This window comes from Oryctolagus cuniculus, chromosome 6, assembly GCF_051225735.1.
Source record: "Oryctolagus cuniculus isolate XC-2025 breed Fujian yellow rabbit chromosome 6, ASM5122573v1, whole genome shotgun sequence".
Lineage (NCBI taxonomy): Eukaryota > Metazoa > Chordata > Mammalia > Lagomorpha > Leporidae > Oryctolagus > Oryctolagus cuniculus.
In genome coordinates this window covers 7,861,393-7,875,691 of record NC_142872.1, presented here as the reverse complement: position 1 = coordinate 7,875,691, position 14,299 = coordinate 7,861,393, and the positions used below count along the sequence as shown (strand labels likewise).

General features: G+C 54.8%; 2 long non-coding RNA genes across 3 annotated transcripts; one reads left to right on the top strand and one right to left on the bottom strand.

Moving 5' to 3' along the window:
* Positions 1-1,296: 1,296 nt before the first annotated feature.
* Positions 1,297-14,060, bottom strand: LOC149125998 (uncharacterized). Its single transcript, XR_016235090.1, has 3 exons — positions 7,381-14,060; positions 5,334-5,500; positions 1,297-4,529 (listed from the first exon to the last, which is right to left on the bottom strand). It is a non-coding gene; the product is annotated as an uncharacterized LOC149125998 (long non-coding RNA).
* Positions 5,511-12,815, top strand: LOC149125999 (uncharacterized). 2 transcript variants are annotated; one of them, XR_016235092.1, is made up of 2 exons: positions 5,511-6,803; positions 7,288-12,815. It is a non-coding gene; the product is annotated as an uncharacterized LOC149125999 (long non-coding RNA). The 2 variants fall into 2 exon arrangements; XR_016235091.1 differs by having other exon boundaries at positions 5,511-7,050.
* Positions 14,061-14,299: the final 239 nt, after the last annotated feature.

The following is a 14,299-nucleotide window of genomic DNA, read 5'->3' as shown; positions in this document are numbered from 1 at the left end:
CCAGCTTCCCGCCGATGAGCATCCTGGGAGGCAGCAGGTGACAGCTCATGTGGTTGGGCCCTGCCACCCACATGGGAGACCGAGAGTGAGTTCCTAGCTCCTGGCTTTGGCCTTGCTCAGCGCTGTCACTGCAGGCTGGGGGAGTGAACCAGTGGATGGGAGCTCTGTCTGCCTGTTTGTCTCTCCTCCCCTCAAATAAATACATTCATAAAAGTTTAGCTAAAAGCCCACGTTCAGGGGTGCACATTCTGCAGTGGTTGAGATACGGCGTGGGAGGCCAATACTCCACATCAGAAGGCCTGGTGCAAGCCCCCGCTCCACTTCTGAGTCAGCTCCCTGCTAACGTGCACCCTGGGAGGCAGAGGTGATGGCTCAGGTGCTTGGGAATCTGCACCCGTGTGCCAGGCGCCATGTCAGCCTGCCTCAGCTCTGGCTACTGCGGGCAACTGGGGCAGACTAGGGATGGGAGATCTCTTTATTCTCAAATCTTGCCCAAATTTAAAAAAATGATAAAAAACTGCTGAGAGAGGTTAAAGACAAATAAATGGAACTCCACTATTTTTAAAATATGAATCTTTTTCCCAAATTGAGCTATAGGTTAAATGTGGTCTCGGTCAAAACCCAAGACCCTTTTGGTGGCAATGAACAGGCTCACTCCAATACTGGCAGGAAAATCCAAGTTTCCCAAGCTATCCCAAGCAGGCTTTTAAAAATGACAACAAAGTTTATCTCACGACTTCCTTACAGCTATAGCTATCAGGGAGTGTGGATCAAATACAGAGCCCAGAAACAGACCTACATATCAATGCTGCAATTGGACTAAGGTGCCAAGATCATTCAGTGGGGAAAAGATGTGAATTTTTTTATTTTTATTTTTTTGTTTTTGACAGGCAGAGTGGATAGTGAGAGAGAGAGACAGAGAGAAAGGTCTTCCTTTGCCGTTGGTTCACCCTCCAATGGCCGCCACGGCCAGCGCGCTGCGGCCGGCGCACCGCGCTGATCCGATGGCAGGAGCCAGGAGCCAGGTACTTATCCTGGTCTCCCATGGGGTGCAGGGCCCAAGCACCTGGGCCATCCTCCACTGCACTCCCTGGCCACAGCAGAGAGCTGGCCTGGAAGAGGGGCAACCGGGACAGGATCCGGCGCCCCGACCGGGACTAGAACCCAGGGTGCCGGCGCTGCAAGGAGGAGGTTTAGCCTAGTGAGCCACGGCGCTGGCCAGAAAAGATACTTTTAAACATATGATGCTGGAAAAACAGGACATCTGTTTTAGAAAGAAATTAGCATCAGCTCCTTCTCACACCTTTTACAAAAACCACACGGAAACAAATTACAGATTTAAATATAAAAGCCAAAACTATAAGACAAAGATCTGTGACTTTGGAGAAGGCAAGTCTTTCTTAGGACACAGAAAACACAAGCCACAAAAGAAGAACGTTGCTAGGGGTAGATTATTTAAGATTAAAGCTGTCTGCTTTTTGAAGGCAAGATACTGACATGGCGAAAATATTTACAATGTGTGCGTCAGAAAAAGGAAGTGTTTCCATAAAATATAAAGAACTCTTGCAGATCAACAGTGAGACAACACAATTTTTAAATGAGGAAAAAGTTTTAATTCTCAAAAGGACACATATGAATCCGCACATGGAAAACTGTTCAATACCGTTAGTCGTCATGCAAACGCAACTTAAACCACTGCACATCTAGAAAAGGCGAAACGAGAAAGACTGGCACTACTGTGCCGGCAAGGACGGGGCTCCGCCATAACCCCCGCAGCAGGGCAGCGGGAGTGTAACGTGGCACAATTACAGTGGAAAACAATGTGGCGACTTCTTAGAAAACTGAGCAAACTCCTTCCACACGATTCATTAGTTCTACTCCAGGCGTTCCCATGAGAGGGATGAAAACATTGTCTCCCAAAGTCTGACATAACTGCTCGTAGCAGCTTTGTTTTTAATAGAAATAACCCAAATGCCTATCAACAGAGGAACAGATAAACGTCTATAGTGCAGCCACACAGTGTACTACCCAGCAACAGAAACAGGCAAATTTTGGAAACATGCGGCGGAGTGGACCAATCTCAACAACAAAGAGTGCCTGCTGTATGCTTCCCACTTACATGAAGGCCCAGGGAGCACACTGCCGCTGCCAGGGACAGAGACGGAGGGGCTGTGGGCCAAGCAGCGTGGAGGCCTTGATGGTGGCAATGTTTCCTCCGGTGTTTCCAGGAGTGGGCACCTGGCTCCAGGCATACCTGCAGCAAAACTTACGGAACTGCAAAAATCAATACACATACATAAACTAAATCTCAACCAAATAAAAGCCATTCTAGTCTTTTTATATCTAGCTTTAGGACGGACAGGAGGACCCAGCATCCAGGACGCCGCACTGCCGCAGAAGAAAGCTGTGCCACTCCCAGGGCTGCGCTGTGGCCAGCGGCTGGACCAGGGCCCTGGGGGTGCCCTCCTCTCAAACTCAGTGGCACCACAGGGCTGGAATTCCACGGGCTCTGAACGCCACTGTTAGAGAATCCTGCACCGGGCCTTCTCGGAGAGTGACGAGGTCCTGGCTAACCAAGGAGTCTCTTCAGGAAGGGCGGCTGTATTCCTGGCGCCTAGGACAGCGTCTCTTGCATGAGTAAGCCGAAAGTAAGGGAAGGGTATTCCCACATGAAACTTTAGAACCGCGCACAGGCAAGGACTGAGAAAGCCAGGAGAGAGACAGGAGAGAGATCCTGGCTTCCTGGGGAACCAGCAGGTGGGAAAGTGTCGGAGCCAGCCGGGCTCTGCGGCGTGCAGCCTGAGCAAGCACTTCCAAGCCTTGGCACGTCCTTCCTCAGTGACCTCACTGGCTCCGTAACAGCAGATTCTCCAGGGAGGGAAGTGTTATTTCCTGTGCACCTGCAACTCCCAGGGAGACCCCCCCCCCCCAGCCAGGGTGGGTCTCGGCCCACTGGGAGTCCCTGTAGAGCATCTGGCCTCCCCCAGCGTGCTCACAGCACACACAATTCCTCAAGACCCCCCTGTCTTCTGCTTCCCACATGGAGGTGTAGGCACATCCCAAGTCAATTAATCAGCAAGAGCTCCTCCCCAGTGACAGCGAGCAAAGACGCTGTAGCTGCGGCTTGCTTAGCTCACACAGCTCCTGCTACACTGGGCCTCCTCGGGGGCTCAGCTGGGACCCAGCTGTGGATGAGAAGTTAATGAAACACGCGGTGTCACATCTGCCCGCACATTCGCTGTAGGACTCGGGCTGGACGTCATGTTTGGGCGAAGCTTCCGAGGAGTGTGCGGACCAGGCTCTGTGGGCCTCCCTCACTCACTAAAGGATTCCATGCCTTGGCTCTCGGGGAGAACATCTGATCAGAAATAGCAAAGTGTCCTGCTAAGTAAACCAACACGATCAAGGAGGCTCATTAGCGTGATTAAGCTGCAGATGTTGGGGAGGGAGGAGAGGCCTTGCCTGGGTTAGGACCACACCAGAGGAAGCAGCAGGGCCTGGGGCGGGGCAGGAAGTGCTTTGCTTTGTCTCAGCAGCACTGGAGGCCGGGCCTTAATGAGTGATTGGTTCCCTGAGCGGAGCCAAACCCCAAATTCAACGCAGGTGCCACACTGCCAGGGGCTTAGTTAACAGCACTGGCAGAGCAGTTTCATCCATCCCCCACACTGACTCTCTCGGAACTTGTAGGTAAGGGACGACCACGTTTGGGGTCTTCCTCCCACTCCCTGGGCTGGCAGTCAGTATCCCTCCCCCTTCCCACCCCACCGGGAGAAGCCACAGTGGAAGCGCGAGTGAGGGGACTATCGTGAGACTTGCTGTCTCCTCCTGGCTCTGGCAAGAAGGGGCCACAGGATGCTGGGCAAGTCGCTGCCCCCTGCTGTGCCTCGCAAGTGGTCAGACCCCGCGCGCGGCCCTGGTTCCTTGCGGTCTTTGCTCCCTCCCGATGCGTCAGCTCGTCCTCCAGCTGCAACCACGCGCATCCTGGGTTCCTAGTGGGGCCAGCGCCGCTGTGTAGCCTTCCGCTGCGGCCTCAGCTGGACGCTGACCAGCTCTGCTGAACAAAGGAACGGACGGCCACGCGCACACATTCCTGCCTCCTGCCCGCAGGCCAGCCCTCCGAGTGGACTGCCAAGTCCCATCACACAGGCTGTGGAACTCACTGCAACTGTGCGCAGTCAGTCCTCGTTCAGCACTTCCTACGTGGCAAGCATCATAGCAGGCAGGTGCCTGCGAAGACTGAAGAGCCTCGCGGGACGAAATCCCTGCCCACAAGACACTAACTCTTTCCTGATTCCTGTCTGTGACCCGGCATCAACATTTAGCGCTATCAACTTCGGCCTAATGACCAGACGCCAACCACACAGGGACTTACAGAAGAGACACTTAGAGGATCACCAGGCACTCAGAGACGCAGGAGAACAGTTCAGGGCAGCGGAGGGCTGGGAAGAGGCTTCTGCAGGGGCGGACACGGCTCTGACTCAGACCCAGAGGAGAACGCGTAACTGAGCTGGTCCACAAAGAAGCTTCCTCTAGGAAGAAAGGGAGCCCCAGTCGGTGACGGGTGCACACCATGGACCGAAGGCTCGGCACGCCCAGCGCCTTGTCAGGAGGGCCCGGGAGCACGCGCGTCACGGCTGGCAGGCAGAGCGCAGGCACGCAGAGGGGCTGCAGGTACAGCGCTGGGCAAGAGGCCTGCACTGGGAGGCACAAAGGCCAGGCTGCAAGTTCACCCAGGACTGGGCGCTCAGGGTGCACAGCTGGGCAGGGCACCCCCAGACACCCTCACATCCATCACAGTGACGGACAGAGCAGTGCTGGCACCCACAGGAGGGTCTTTCCTCTGCACTGTCCCCAGCACCCTCCACTGAGGGAGCTCCTTACAGTGCACACCTAGGGGAGTTCACCATTACTGTAGGCAGTAGTAGAGGGGAAAGGTGGAGCCGAGAGACAAACAGCAGTCCCTAGCACAATGAGGTAGGAAAAAGGAGCCCTAAACTAGGGTCAGCGTTCCGATTCACATCCGAGCTCAGCTATGCGATCTTGGGCAACAGAGGTACCTTAATTTTAGTTTGTTCATCCACGAAACGGGTGACACTCGTGACAATCAAGGGGGAGCAGGTGCACAGAGGGCTCTGGGAACTGTGAAGTGTGACGCCCACTGCGGTCACTGCGGCGGGAGCTGCCCTCACTGCCCACCAAGCTGGGCAAGGCTCAGCCTGCGAGGAAGCCCCGGGCAGGAGACCCTGGCTTCCCCGCTTTGAATGCCTACTACCTAGCACACTAACGGGGACAAAACAAGAAACTGTCGTGGCTGGAACTACACTCTCACGTACCGAACGATCGATAGATGGTCTCATAACTGGGGAGCTGATGGTATCGCCGAGTTGACCAAGGATCTGCACAGCCCTTCCGAGGTGGCCCACTCAGGGGTCTCATCTTCTTTCCTGCCAGGAAGCCCCGGGGCAGTGGCAGGGAGGCCTCTTTGCTGCATGATCAGCCCCTGCGGAGGACACAGGGCAAGGCCTTTACCCCCTGAGGGCTCCAGGAGTCCCTAGATCGCGGGCCTATCCAACAGTGAGTGCATTAATAAGCGAATGCAGGCCTAGGCGACAGCGAAGGCTCTGTCAAGCCTCCTGTTTGAGTATGAAAACCCTGAGGCCACCCAAAACCTTCTTCCTTAAACACACAGCCTTCAACACGCACACAGGCACACGCACAGAGCCATCCTCTGTCCATTTCTCTCTCCATTCTCGTTCCCCTTCTTCTATCTGAATCGAGGAGGAGGCCTGAGAATCCCCGCCAGGCAACCGCGGACGGATGCGTTCACTCAGGGCGGTTCTGCAGCGAAGCCCGGCGGTGGAGCTGACCAGCGTTCTGCCCGGCCACTTGGGCCCCGCCATCTGGGGTCTGAAAAGGCGCTCAGCGTGAAGCGAGGGGTGAGCTCCTGGTGGTCCGTGGCCCCCCCCCCCCCAGCCTGTCCTGGGGCTGCCGATTCATGTGGGGAGGAAGCTGGGAACAAGCTGCAGCTGGAGGGGGCCGGAAAACAGGGTGTGCTGATGGGCCGGGAGAGGGGCCTCCACCATCTGGCTCTCCTCCCCCACAATGACAGTCCTGAAGGAGAAGCAGAGAGAGGCAAACACCGTTAATTACTCCGAAACATATCCTGGGACATTTCAGAGCTCCCTGCAGGGAACTGAAATGCTAAACGTCACTAACATGATTAGAATTCTTTTGCCCTGCCTGTAATACATCGTGTGGGTGAAGTTCAGCCAACAAGCACTTGTAGATCCAGACGTGGTGGGAGTGCGTTGCTTGAAGCAGAAACAACTTGGCTCTGCGGAATCTGTTGCTTCTGCTTTTGATACTCCTCGGGATGAGTTAAAGACTTAGGGTGAAAATAACATACGGAAGAAGCCTTCAATTCATTCATCCCCCTGCCCGGAGCAAATCCCCCGGGCTTTACAAGCTATGAGTCAGCCCTGTTTGCAGATGACGCGACTCACTTAGAAACAGAGGCACAAAGGCGCAGGGAGTGGCTCGCACGCTGTTGCTGGAGCACAGAGGGTGGCTCGTTCTGTCAGTCAACATCTCTGCCTCCTGGCTTCCCACTTAGCTGTGCTGCTCTGTTCGCGCTCAGTCTGCAGAGGGAGGAGCCAGGTTTGCTATCGTCCACTTCTTTCCACAGGTGCAGCAAAGGCAGCAGGGCACAGAGGCAAGTCAGGCCACCAGGGGCTCACTCCACACTTCCTTAGCTTCCCAGCGAGCCAGAGGCAGACGCTCAGTGTTCACCCGGAAGCGCAGAGGTGAGTGGAAGGTCCATCTCCGTCATGTCAGGAAGTGGGAGCCAGGCCTCTGCCAGGTCCACGTGGCAGGTGGGTAACCAGCAAGCCTGGGGCGGGCCCTGCAGCACCTGCTCTGCCCGGAGGAAGAAGAGGCTTTGCTCATTTAGAAGGGGGCTCAGAAGGGCCCAGGGGTCTTCTTTGGAAGGAGTCAGAGGCACTGATCCCAGTCCCTTCCTCTCTTCCTCAGTGCCCATTTGGGAGCTGAAAGGTATGAAAGATGCCTTTGCTATTTCCCCCCACAGCTCACTGTAAGTGTTTACAACCAAAAACCAAGACAGGTGTGCTGGGAAGAGCTACGGGGCACAGAGGTGAAATCGTGAGTGCGCTAAAAGCACTTGATGAGAGAACTTCCGAACGCCCAAACCTTGCCATGCCGATCACCCTTCAACCCCTGATCCCCGCTCCCCAACCCAGGGGAAACAAAGGACACTTTGTTGTCTTTCAGAACTGGGTCAGGCTGCGTTCCAGCGCACAGTTCACCCGCAAAGCCTGCCAAGGATACACCATCTCCTGCCCCTTCTCCACGTCCCTGTCTCACCTCCAGTCGGGCCAGCTACACAGCATGAAACTAACGCGGAGATGCTTTCCTGAGGCAGACAGAGAGGCCAGGCTCCGAGGGAGAGGTTCAGGAGAGGAGCAAAAGGCGCGGACTCGGGTTTTAGGTTGCGCCCCACGCGTCGGCATCGTCAGCCGGTATTCCAGTATTTTATACCCAGCCTGGCAGAGAGGCAAACCGTTCTCCCTTAGAGGGTGTGAGGGTGTGGGGGGAGCAGGGAAGAGGGGCCACAGGGAGGTGGTGGGGCGGCTGCAGCATTTCTTCTCTGTCCAATACCTCTCCTCTCCCTGAAGGGTGCTTTTTTGTTTGTTTGTTTGTTTGTTTGTTTGTTTTGACAGGGAGAGTTAGACAGTGAGAGAGAGACAGAGAGAAAGGTCTTCCTTCCGTTGGTTCACCCCGCAAATGGCTGCTATGGCCGGCATGCAGCACTGATCCGAAGCCAGGAGCCAGGTGCTTCTCCTGGTCTCCCATGGGGTGCAGGGCCCAAGCACCTGGGCCATCCTCCACTGCACTCCTGGGCCACAGCAGAGAGCTGGCCTGGAAGAGGGGCAACCGGGACAGAACTGGCGCCCCAACCGGGACTAGAACCCGGGGTGCCGGCGCCGCAGGCAGAGGATTAGTCTAGTGAGCTGCGGGCACCAGCCAGGGTGCTTGGTTTGAAACTGTACAGAGAACCTTATGAAAAAGAAGTGGCTTCCTTTAGAACTTCAAGTACTTATTTAGTTTTAGAAAGCAGATAAAATAAGGAATAATTATTTAATTACAGAAATGCTCCTATCTCAAAACACATGATTCTACTGTTAGACCCTCTGAGTGAGGATGCTAACACGTCGAAGGGCACACCTCAAAGACTCAGAGACCAGAGAAGTTGATGCAAAATCAAGAGGATTTATTTGGCGTCTGCGCAGACGGGCCTCCTGAACTCGGGTGTCCAGAGAGCGCCCCCAGCACAAAGCCACATGGTTTATATACCTGCAGCGACCAATCAAAAGCACTATAGAGTCCATGCACACAGCAGTCCATGTGGGGAGCAACTCGGACTAGACTAAGTTACTGGAATTAAGACTTATTCTATGCATCTGCTCTCCCACAATATGGCGCTGAGAAGGGAGAAACAGCTTCTACACAGCTGCCTCCAGTTCAACCAATAAACTGTAGGACCTGTTCCTGATTGGAGGAGAGCAGCGTACTCGGCGTGTGGGTAGCAGAGTTGGGATTGGTGGAAGAGGACTATAAAGGAGGAGAGAGACACCATGCACCAGGAACACCTGAGGGGAACATCTATCTGAAGGAACACCTGTGCAGCCCCCGAGAGAGCCGGCCGGCAATGTGTCGCTCCCTGGCGGAAGTGGGGAATGTGGCAGGGGGAACCGCCCTTCCACGGAGGTGGAAGGGACGGTAGCCAACCCGGGAAGAACCAGCAGCCAACCCGGCAAGAACCAGCAGCAAACCCGGGGAGGGCCGAGCAGACGAAAGAACAACGCAGGGTCCTGTGTCGTTCCTCCACGAAGACGGGGAGCGACAGTCCAATCCGTGAGCTGATCATGTGAAGGGCGTGCCTCTTCTATCCAATCAGCTACGGGATCACATGGGAGTGTCGCAGCTAGCTAAGCATAGGGTCCCTTATTTTTATAGCTGCACCTAATTTTAGCTTTGGGGGAAAAAGTTTAGGGCTATAATTTTAAACTTTAATTTTATTTGGGGCAAAGGTGACTTCTTGTTTTTAATGGTATTGGCTTAGGTCACTCTATCTTGGTTCTTCACTACAGAACCACTCTGATTTGTTGAGCTTCACCATCTCAGGTCCTAGTTTATACCCTGGGCTAGTCCTGCGTGGACTAGGACGCTAAATGCAAGAACTAAAATGTTAACATGATCCCTTTTGCAAATCTAACTGAAAGTGGAAACTAAAGAAAAGCGATCCAAAAGCAGAAATGTATTTATAGGAATGGCATTGACCCAACCCAGAGATAGGAGGAGGTGTTCCTGGGAGCCAGGGCGGGGGAAGCAGAGCCCTGGGAGATACGAACACCTGGACGAATTCTCACTGAGTGCCTGAAGGGATGACCTCATGGATGTCAGTCTCACTCAACGTGTCCATCAGCTGGGGCATCTACCAACACATCTGAGCCCGCCAAGCAGAACCTTACAAGAGCGCTGACCCAAACACGTGAGGGAGGTTAACAGTGACTCTAGCAGAGGTGGCCACTCCCAGAGTCCTCCCACCGGCCTGTTGTGTGAGGACACACACGTCCAGAGAGCCAGTGCATCGCGACTTGCTCATCTTCCTTCCACTACTCCGGTCACTTCAGGCCACACAAGCAGAGCACAGAGCACACTCTGCAGTGGGGCACACAGAACTCTGCAGAAGGCCCTGGGGCTGAAGGGTCGCCCGGCTACCGCAGTTAGGTGTCCCGAACCACGGTTCCATCAAGAAACTGACCCCTCACCTTGCACTCCACATCTGGGGGCACGGTCTTGGCGGAAAGGGGACGTTTTTAGCCGAAACGTTACCGGACGGCTTGCTCACGGTTCCACATCTCGCCTGCACACAGCATGACTGCCAGCAACTCTCCAGCCTTCCGTCCCGCCAGCACCTGTCTGATAACCAGAAAAGGGCTGCTCCACGACACAGGGGACTTTTCTTTAGATCTCCGTCGCTGAGCTGTCCCGCACAAGTGAGGGCTCTGCAGGCAGTGTGCGTGTGGGTGTCTACGGGTGTGTGCCTCCAATCGAGACACGCTCTCTCCAGTAGGAAATGAAAATCTCCTGGGGAACGAGCTCACACAACCATGCACACTGCACTCGTGCCTCCGTGTGAGGACGCTGACGACACCTCGCTGGAGCACTTCCACCGGGGACCTGGCAGCAACGTCACTGGTCGTCAGCTGTGGCAGCATCAGTCCCAGAAGCACGTGCAGGCCGACTTCACGGCTGTCATGTACGTCTTCACAGCCATGGGGGAACTTGCCCTGGCTGGCAGTCTGCGTCTCCAGCTCGTCAGCAGACTTGCCTGCTCCTCGTGTGCATCTCCTGGTGGGCAAATAAAGCGTTAGGGACGTCAGGAGGCCCCGCCCCAGGAAGACACGAGGCTACTCCCTGCTGCAGTTACCAATGCATTGGGCTGTTGCACTTGGAAAACAACGGTTGCACAATTTGAGGTTTACAGTGTTTTTGTTTTATGAACTCAGATGGTACCGTGCAAATAACAGAAGAGAGGCAGAGGGGGAAGAACTATCTACCTACCCCGTTAATTCACGCAGCTCCCATTTCTTCAGTTCCCCAGCGCTCAGGCATGGAAGACAGAGGCTGCCCTGCACAGGGGCGCACGCGCTCTGGGTGCACGACTCACGCTTTCTCTGCCCTTGCGGAGAATCACTGTGCTGCTCAGCCACACTCCGGGGTGGGGAGGGATGGGCGCCTCCACACGGAGGTGCTGCAGCACACGCTCGCTGGGCCACAGCTTTTTACTTTGTCACAGGTAGCCCGGCTGAACTTGCAGGAGGATTCTGGAATGTGGACCAGAAGCAGAGCACACAGGAGGCCTGGGAACCGGAGGAGCCAGCGGTCATGAGCAAAGTTCTGCAGACACACTGAGTCCCCTGGCTCCCAGCAGCTCCACATCTGCCATAGTCGAGAAAGACTTTCCTACTGCCTGTCCTTAAACAGTTCAGGAAGGATGTACTACATTCCTTACACAGAACTGGTCAATTAAAAATAACACATCGATAAATTAAATGCAGCTGCTAAATTTACTACCAACTGCTCCTTTACCTAGATTTCTTTGTAAGAAAAACGATTTGTAAAGTCATTTTTAAAAAATTTTTATTTATTTTTTATTTGACAGGCAGAGTGGACAGCGAGAGAGAGAAATAGAGAGAAAGGTCTTCCTTTTGCCGTTGGTTCACCCTCCAATGGCCGCCGCGGCCGGCGCGCTGTGGCTGGCACACTGCGCTGATCTGAAGGCAGGAGCCAGGTGCTTCTCCGGGTCTCCCATGGGGTGCAGGGCCCAAGCACTTGGGCCATCCTCCACTGCACTCCCGGGCCACAGCAGAGAGCTGGACTGGAAGAGGGGCAACTGGGACAGAATCCGGCACCCCAACCAGGACTAGAACCCGGTGTGCCAGCGCCGCAAGGTGGAGGATTAGCCTAGTGAGTCGCAGCACCGGCCAATTTGTAGTCATTTAAGAATGAGATTCTCAGACTCACACTGATGGATCTGGAGGTGTCTGTCCGGGAAAGAGCAGATCAGAGGTGCCTGAGCAAACCCTGCCCCCTCTGTCCTGTTGTGTGGTGGGGACTCAGGAACCCTCGGCCTTAACCACGGTGTCCACCAGCTGCGCTGCCCGAGACCCAAGTGGTGACACTGAGCCTAAGAAGCCCCAGCCTGACCACGTGAGCATCGCGGGACCCCGGGGAGAGGCTGTCCACCACCGTCATCTCAGAACACAAGGGTGGGCAGCCCGGGCTGCCAGCCACGCCCCAGCCAGTCTCCTCGGCATCACAGGGTCTCCTCGTCAGCTACACCTGCAGTCTGGAGGTTGCTTTGTAAAGACCTTCAATAAAATCTGCGACAGATACAAAAAAGTTTAAAAAAAAAAAAGCTAAAAATGACGGAACTCTGGTGTCACCGATGGAACCTCACTCTGAATCCGTTATTTTCCTGCCCTGGAGATTAAACAGGCTTTCTAATCCCGGGCACTCCTTCCTGACAGACTGACAGGCGGGGCCTGCTTGGTCTCTCTGGCCTTTGCAGACTATCTCTTCTGAGATAAAACTAGTAACTTTCCATTTCGAGGAAGACAACACGGGCTACAAACACTGCCACCACTTGGACCTGGTCGCCAGGCCCGGATTCAGAGAGAAGCAAGTGAACTCCACAAGGACTCCAGTGAGTACGCGAACCGGGGAAGGGAGAGCAGGGATAGAGCCCTTCACATTCTACAAAATTATAAACGCCATCAGGCTTTACTATAAAATCCCTCAAATTAATGTGTTTCTAATTTTAGCATTAAGTGAGGCTTGTCTACTGAGTAGAACTATCTGCATAATGATGGCAAAAACCAAAGTTTTAGGAAAGCAAAATTGACTGATCTGAAACTTAACTTCTAATTCCTGAGCAGCTTCCAATGAGCCCGGAGAAGCCAGAGCTGTCCCAGGCCTATTCTCCAGCAGCAGAAGAGGAGTGGCGGGGAGCCGGGGGCCGGGGTGTACAACACACACGCCATGGTTTCCCAGACTTCCCTTTCAAAGGACTCACACTGGGGAGGGGAGCGTACCTGCTCCCGGGGCTCTGAGAGTTTAGCCTGAAGTTACAGGCTGCCAGCATTTCTGTGTTGTTGTTGTTGTTGTTTTAAATATATATATATGCTGTATAATGGTCATCTCTCTTTAAAAATACAAATATCTTAATTTACTGACCAGTTGAAGTTGTTACTACCACCTTAGCTGGGTTATAGGCTAACCTTCTGTTTATGGCCTACGCCGCCCCAGATTCAATGGCTCAAGCAGCATGTTTTACTTCCCACGTGACCTCTGGAGTGTGGGGAGCAACTCGGACTAGACTAAGTTACTGGAATTAAGACTTATTCTATGCATCTGCTCTCCCACAATATGGCGCTGGGAGAGGAGTAAACAGCTTCTACGCAGCTGCCTCTTGCCAACTTGAGTGATGACCTGCAGGAGTTGATCCTGCTCCTGATTGGAGGAGAGCAGCGTACTTGGCGTGTGGGTAGCAGAGTTGGGATTGGTGGAAGAGGACTATAAAGGAGGAGAGAGACAACATGCACCAGGAACATCTAAGGGGAACATCTATCTGAAGGAACACCTGTGCAGCCCCTGAGAGAGCCGGCCGGCGGTGTGCCGCTCCCCCGCGGAAGTGGGGAAAGTGGCAGGGGGGCCCGCCCCTCCACGGAGGTGGAAGGGATAGTAGCCAACCCAGGAAGAACCAGCAGCAAACCCGGGGAGGGCCGAGCAGACAAAAGAACAACGCAGGGTCCTGTGTCGTTCCTCCGCGAGTGGGGGAGCGACACTGGAGGCCAGGGGTGTGGGGCGGCGTCGGGCTGCATCAGGACCTCCAGGGACCCGGGTTCCTTCCAGCTTGCTGACGCTCTCCAGCAAAGCATCATCGTCTCCGCCCCGCCAGGGCTCAGCTCCAAATCTGTGCTCCAGTCCCAGGAAGGGCAAGGGACACGGAGAGGACATCACTAACTCCCGAGTGCAGCAGCTACCGAGGAGGGTGGACGATGGCTTCTACCTGGACGGGGCCTGGCAAAAATAAAGGAGATGCTACAGGCCGCATCCCACGCCCGTCTACCACTCTGCATTCCCTACCAAGTGCTGCAGCCCTCGAGGAAGGCCCCAGTTTAGGGAATGCTCCATAAAGCAGGGCTCTGCACACCCTTTCTGTCCAGAGCCGGGTGGTACCCGCGCCAGGCTTCACGAGTCAGGTGTGTGTTGTAACCACTCAACCCTACTGCTGTGCTTCCAGAGCGGCCACGGACCACACACAGACGGGCACGGCTGTGCTTGTTTCCAATCGCAACAGACACGTGACTATGAATCTAGTGGTTTAAAACAACACACATTCAGCCGGCGCCGCGGCTCACTAGGCTACTCCTCCGCCTTACGGCGCCGGCACACCGGGTTCTAGTCCCGGTCGGGGCGCCAGATTCTGTCCGGTTTCCCCTCTTCCAGGCCAGCTCTCTGCTGTGGCCCGGGAGTATAGTGGAGGATGGCCCAAGTGCTTGGGCCCTGCACCCCATGGGAGACCAGGAGAAGCACCTGGCTCCTGCCTTCTGGAAAAGCGCGGTGCGCCGGCCGCAGCACGCCAGCCGCGGTGGCCATTGGAGGGTGAACCAACGGCAAAGGAGGACCTTTCTCTCTGTCTCTCTCTCTCACT